The sequence below is a fragment of the Notechis scutatus genome, chromosome 3 (assembly GCF_049901735.1).
Source record: "Notechis scutatus isolate UNSWTSFEM ecotype Mainland chromosome 3, rNotScu1.2, whole genome shotgun sequence".
Lineage (NCBI taxonomy): Eukaryota > Metazoa > Chordata > Lepidosauria > Squamata > Elapidae > Notechis > Notechis scutatus.
The window spans coordinates 59495430-59502878 of record NC_142011.1 but is presented as its reverse complement, the minus strand read 5'-3'; positions in this window follow the sequence as shown (position 1 = coordinate 59502878).

Below are 7449 nucleotides of genomic sequence, written 5' to 3'. Positions count from 1 at the left end.
GACTTTGTTATTGGATTATCCCTGGACTTTGTTATTGGATTATCCCTGGACTAAAAACTGATCTTACCTGTGAATGATTTTGGACTGTGTTTGAACTCTGCTTAAAAGTTTCCGGAAGTAAAAACCTACATTTACTGTACAGTGTAACTGTGTGCTGTGTATGTATTATTCAAACACTTTTCTCAAATACATCTCCCTGTATGCGCTCATTCTCCTAACGGGGAATTACCTCAACAGCGTCTCTCCTTAATTCGTTTTCACGCATTGTTTCTTGTCCTACCCTCAGGTGCTTTGGAGAATAGCTTGACTCCCTCTTCTTTGTGACAGCCTCTGAGATATTGGAACACTGCTAATATGTCACCCCAGTCCTTCTTTTCATCAAACTAGACATACCCAGTTCCAGCAACCCTTCTTTATATGTTTTAGCCTCCAGTCCCCTAATCCTCTTTGTTCTTCTTCTCTGTACTTTTTCTAGAGTCTCAACTTCTTTTTTACACCCTGGTAACCAAAACTGGATGCAGTATTCCAAATGTGGCCTTACCAAGGCATTATGAAGTAGCATTAACATTTCACATGATCTTGATTCTATCCCTCTGTTTATGCAACCTAAAACTGTATTGGCTTTTTTGGCAGCTGCAGCACACTGCTGGATCATATTTAAATGATTGTCCACTAGACTCCAAGATCCCTCTCACAGTTACTACTATTGAGCAAGGTACCACTATATACCATTTCTATTAACATTTATGGTTACAGTTCCATTTGGTGCTATATATAATTATTTTGCAATGTTTTACTTGTTTTATTTGTTTTCAATGTGTTTTATGTTCTGTGATGTATGCTGCTCAGAATCACTTATTAAGAGAGGTGGCTATAGAAATCAAATAAATAAACAGCCAAGTTACAATATGAACCCACCCATGGCTTGCCTTTCTGCATCCAATTACTCCTAAAGTCTATTGATGGTCCCAGTTCCCTTTTGAACTGGATCCCTAGTTTGTTCCTGGGAAAGATTTGATTGTTTGACAAAGTCAGTTCTAGATCCTTTATATCAGCCAAATTTGCCAATTTGCTGGTTTTCTATAGTAGCAAAATTTGGAATGAATATTAATAAAGCATCTACCAATCAAGGTCACTCACAAGACCTTATCAGAACTGGCATAGGGAAAGAAAAATGAATATTCATATTATCAAAAAGGAGTAGTGCTTATATTGGTATGTGACATGTGAAATGAACTATCAGATATTTTATTTGTCTTTTACTTTAACTATGTGAAAGACAAGTTTCCTTGTCATTTCCTTTCCCTTTCCTTGTTTAGTAATATATATGGAGTGCACTTGAAGTATAACATCTCTGTTTACTCTTCCCTTGCATTCTCAATTTTTTTCTGATATGGCTGCCGGTCAGAATGGCATCGTGAGAGAAAGGAGTCATGAATATTGTCTCCTGTGCATTTCTATACTGTGGAATTTAATAAGTATGTTCTAATATTTCCAAAGGTCAATTACAATCATATTACTCAAGCATCACTTTACTGTGTGATTAGAAAACCAGTTAGAAACAGAGCTAACAGGCATTTATTCAACAACCATGCAAAGTATGGCTGGTTGCCCAAATTAAAAAAAAAAGTTACAAAGGCAGGTTGCTGCTTATGTACTTAGCTATGATCTTCTGCAAACCTTCTTGAGATTAAGATTCATTAAAAACAGTAGGATGTGCATTTTCTGAAGAGCAAGATGAGGATCAGTTTAGCCCATAATCTAATACATTTCATCTTGGGACTAGGTCTGGAAAAGATGCAATAAGTATTTATATAAGTCAGGGGCTTAAATCTGGCCCACAGGGCCACTCTGGAAACAGCAAAGGACCAACATACAGTGCCTCTGCCAGTGAAAACAGGCTCCCAATCTCCATTTTCAGCTGAGATGGCCTCCCTCAACCCTCTGCCAGTGAAAACGGAGCTTGAGAGCGCCACATGTGGCCCTCCTGAGCTCCATTTTCGCTGGCAGAGGGTTGCAGGAGGTGTTCCTAGCTGAAAACGGAGATTGGGAGCCTGTTTTTGCTGGTGAAGCACTCGGGCCATGTGATGTCAGGCTGGCCATGCCCACCCTGGCCCCCTGAAGTCAAATAAAACCCTGATACATCCCTCAATGAAATCGAGTTTGACACCCCTGATGTAAGTGAATCTATACTATGACTTCCAAGCTGATTAGCCATAAGGGCAGGGTGGAAGCTTCCCTCTAAAATATGCAACTATTCTCCAATGTTAAAGGTGGAGATGCTCTTCAGTGTTTTGTGATTTGTCCAAATTCTTCAGTGTTTAGAGTGAAAAGGTGTAAAAAAACAAACCATGGAAGTACCTTGATCTTCTTGAAATTTCTTAAACTTCATACACAGTGAACATACACAGTGAAATGGTTGTAGTATTCCATTTCAAATGGTTCCACATATTCTTTTGTTTTTCTCCAAACTTCTGACATATCACCAGTTCTTCAGACGTTTTGAAAAATTAAAGCCAGTGTTTCTGAGATAAATTCTTCTAGTCCCTGCAGTATCCTAGGATATAATTCACTTGGCTCAAAAGGTATCAGTTAACATAGCAAACTGTTCTCTTACCAAACCTTTACTCATCCTGAATTGTGTTCCTCTCTTTTCCTCAAATATGTTAGAAAAAGCTTTCTCTCTTCTAATACCACTGTTACCTCACTGTAGCAGTCTTGATTAGAATCATGGGAGCAGGAAAGTAAATTAAAATGATTTTCTCCCCAGAAATAGCTAATTGAGGTGAGAATGCCATGATTTGCTATCAAAAAAATTGTTGTGGGAGGAGGCTTTAGATTTGTGTCCCCTGTTCTCCCTGCTCCCATCCCTCAAGGATGTCTGAAGACAAAAAAAATCTGACGATGATTGCTGCTTGAAAGAGAACAACTTCAATCATCAAGGCAGGTAGAATAGATGAGTGGACCCACCTTCAAGAACAAATGTGAACTGAATTATAAGAAAGTACCTTGTTTTTCCTTTATTGATATACCATGATAGGGAAAGATTATCATGTTACGAACTAAGCAAACACATTGGTTTTGAATCCTAATAGTTTTACTTCCACAGCAGGCTCGTAATCCTGCACTTCTGATTGGCCCGCAGTTAGCAGATTGTGATTGGTTGTCTCTGACTAATCTGATTGGCTGACAGCGGGTCGCCGCTGATTGGACGCTTCCAGCGCGGCAAACTTAAATCATTGGACATTGTGACAGCAGCCAGCTCTATAAAAGGAGCTGCTGCTGCCCAAGCGCCCCGTTCCTTTTCTGAAGTCACTAATAAAGAGTTGAGTCACTATTCGATGCCTCGTCTCCGTTCCTTGCGCCCACTCCTCCAGATCTAACATATCAGGTGGAAAGATTTCTTCTTTTCTATACAACTATCTGTCAATGATCCTAAATGTGTTTACTTTAAGAGAAAACCATTGACATCAACAGAGTTAGCATTGTAGTAAATTCTTGTAAGGATTCAACTTTCAAAACTCAGGAACTGATTTTAATAATGTGATTTATAGTCATCTTATATCCATTTATCTATTTACCTACCGTCCCTGTCCTATTGATTCTTTTTATTTTTCTTATATGTAACCATTTCATGTATTCATAACTATGTTTATACTTATACGTATTATCTTGTAAGTGATTGACAAATCAAATAAATAAATAAAATAAAATATTTCCTGCTATCTAGTTGTCTAATTTAGAATTCCTGTTTGCAAGACAGGGATAATCATACTCATTTAATTGTGCTGTGTGCTTAATAGCAGAGCATTTAAGAGCATTTGGGTGTCAAATTTGCTTCGTTTTCCCAGTGGACACAGCAACATCAACTCCGGATGCTTTCTGTCCATTAATTTCCCAGGAGGAATGAATGGTAGCTATAAAGAAAATAAGAAATATGTTAAAATTATGAAAACCTATCAGAAAATAACAAGATTGGGAATGTGAAGCTCATAAGAACTTAGAAAGCCATGAATGATAATGAAAATGGCTTCTATCAGTTACTTGTGACAATAACCAGAAAGATTAAAACAACCACAATCTCTCTTGCAGCAAAGAAATCCAAGAAAAAGATAACTTTTCATGAATATAAACATGTGGAACTCTGTATAATTTGCTACTTACTGTTATGTTTTGATCTTTTGTTAGCACTGAAATTAGAGGAAGACCTACCAGCTGACTTTCTAATCACTATTAAGTAATGATTCCAGTTTACCATCTAGCCTCCCTCTGCCCACATATGAGCACGTAAAATGTATTTAGGGGAAAGATTTCTGAGCTGGTAAAAATATACACTCAAACACAGATGTCAAATTAAGAGAAATGATTGAACATAGAGATGGAGTTACAAGAAGCTAAAGGAAAGACAGATCTCAAGAACAGTAAGATGAATCTCCTATCCAATTATAGAGGTTCATCCAGGTTGTTCAGCATATGATGATTTCTTTAAAGGGAATTATAAGGAATGGGGGAATGGAACTCATGAGGCGATCACTGTGGTGATATGGATATAGTACAATTTCAGGAACAAGGTTTTCACACATAAAATGTAGTAGATCTAACACTATAAAAATAGCACAAAGAGAAAGTGAGGTATTGACATCGCTCATTCCAAGAAAGGTAAAATACAAATTATAAAAGATTTCCAACATGTTTCTTGTAGACACAACTTTCTGGTAGGAATGTCTGCATGGTAGATTGCGAGGACATTATTTAATTGGATTTGTTAAAAGATAGCGCTTTTTTTTTTTTGTTCTCAGGCCATTCATTTGACATATTCACATATTTATGCTGCATTCATCATAGAGTTCATTATTTTCTCAAGCCTGTCCTAGGAATATTTCATAAGGGAAAAGAAAAGAATGGTACCATTTATTGATATGCTAGACTGCAAGTTGATAGCAAAATCATTAATGTGGATGCTGTTTCAGCAAGGGCTACAGGCTACAATTGTGAGAATAAATAAAATGCACAATGAGATAAAGCAGGTCACTCACCTCATCCAACCCTCTGGTAAAGAACAAGGACTAATTAAGATTCCAGATACAGGACATAGAATATTTCCTACTGTGGAGTTTCTTTTGACTATATTCCTACATTTTGAATAGCCACCTGATTCCCTTCCCGCCAGTGGTGGAATTCAAATTTTTTTTACTACCGGTTCTATGAGTGTGGTAGGTGGGTGTGGCTAGGTGGGCATGGCCAGGTGACTGGGGAGTCAAAAATATATTTTTTCTTTCGCAGAACCCTTCCCCCGTGCCCCATTTTTGGCCTAGTGGGCCTTAGGGAAGCCTCCTGGGAGCGAAAATGGGGTGCACAGCTCCCCCATGCCTCATTTTTGGCCTACTGGGCCTCAGGGAAGCCTCCTGGGCACTGAAAAAGAAGCATTTTGAAGTCTTCCAAGGTAAGTACAACAGCGGGGGGGATCAGCTGTGCCGTGCAATTTAGATTAGCTAGAAAGCAAGAAATCCGATGATTTCCTGCTTTCTAGCTAATCTAAATCACGGGCATAGCTGTTCATCGCTCAGCTGATAATCGGAAATACCGGTTTAGCCAAACCGGTAGCATTTTTTTTTACTACCAGTTTGCCCGAACCAGTAGCATTTTTTACTACTGGTTCGGGTGAACTGGGCTGAACCGGCAGCATTTCACCTCTACTTCCCACTCTGCCTTCCAACACACATTACCTATCCTTTTTGATATGTACAATTTTGTTTTTGTTTTTAAATCAAATATCATATTTAAAAGAAGAGAACAAATAACCTGAACTTCCAATAGCTACAAACCACATCTCTACCCAACAACCACAACCCAATCCAAAACCCAATCCACAAATAAACACAACCCAGACAAATATTGATATCCCAATCCTCATCAGAGAAGCTGTTGAGCGTGAACGGAAACGTCCAAACGCCATCTTATTTGGTCTAGAGGTCACCAATAACAATGATGACATCACAACTGGCCGAAACATCATCAGGGATTATCAAGCATCAACCATCTCCGCTGATGAAATACTTGACATTTCACGCATTGGCCGAGAGCTCAATAACAGTGACGGCTCTGTAGCCCCACGCCTGTGCAGAGTCATTTGCAAAAATGAAACAAGCAAACGTAAATTCATTTATACTATAAACTCACTCGCCAAAACCAACACCAACCATAAGAACCTCCGTTGCCGCCCTGACCTAACCATACAGCAACGTGCCCGCTCCCGTGTACTCCGCATTGAACTCAAAAACCGTCTAGACAATGGAGAGAAGGACCTGTACATTGACTACCATGCTGACTGTATCAAAAGTAAGCCACGCAACCCAATACTCAGCTTTTACCCTCAACCACAACCCTACCTCAACCGATCCACCATCACCCAAGACTAGGCACGCACGCCCCAACTACCTCAATTCCAACTACTGCCGGCCTTAAATGCAAACTACTCAATGCAAGAAGCCTCGTGAATAAAATACCTGAATTTCTCATCCTCCTAAATATGGCTAACTTTGACATTATATTTGTCTGTGAAACATGGCTCAATGCATCTCTCCCCGACTCCATTACCACAGTAAGAGACTATCATGTTTACCGATCAGATCGTGAAAATCGTCGAGGAGGTGGTGTTGCTATCTTCTATAAAAATCCTTACATCTAAAAATATCCAAGTTACCCAGGAGCTTGCTCTTCCTGAGACCATCATCTGTGAACTATCCTTAAATATCACAATTCGATTCTTACTATGTTACAGAGCACCTGATTATGACATCGAACATGTAAACAAGCTAAATACATTACTAACATGGGCTGCATCCTGCCCATACCCTTTTATCTTTCTTGGTGATTTCAATCTACCTCATATTGACTGGACCCTAAATGATTGTACAACTGAAATCATACACACAACCTTCTACAATGCTATTACAAATCTGGGACTGGAACAACTAGTAACCAACAACACTAGACTAAACAACTGCCTCGATCTCATCTTCTGCAATAGTTTGAATTTAATTTACGGAATACAAACTAAAGAACCCTTTTCCAGTAGTGACCACAATATGATTGACTTTTGTCTCAACATACGTCCACACAAAAATCACCACAATGATGTAATTCCCAATTGTAACTTCAAAAAAGGCAACTATGATCTTATACACAACGATCTCTCATCCCTTGATTGGCAATCTCTATTCACTGGGTGCAATACTGTTGAAGACCATTACAACATATTTTTACTTGAAGTCAAAAGAGTCATCAAACTATATGTACCAACAACAACTCCCAAAACAAAACAAAAAAGCAGATTACCCATATCAATAAGGAAACTTCAATCCAAAAAGAGATCACTCTGGCGGAAAAACAAATCTGGTCACGTTGCCAATTTCAAAAACCGATACAAAAATTTATGCCACCAGATAA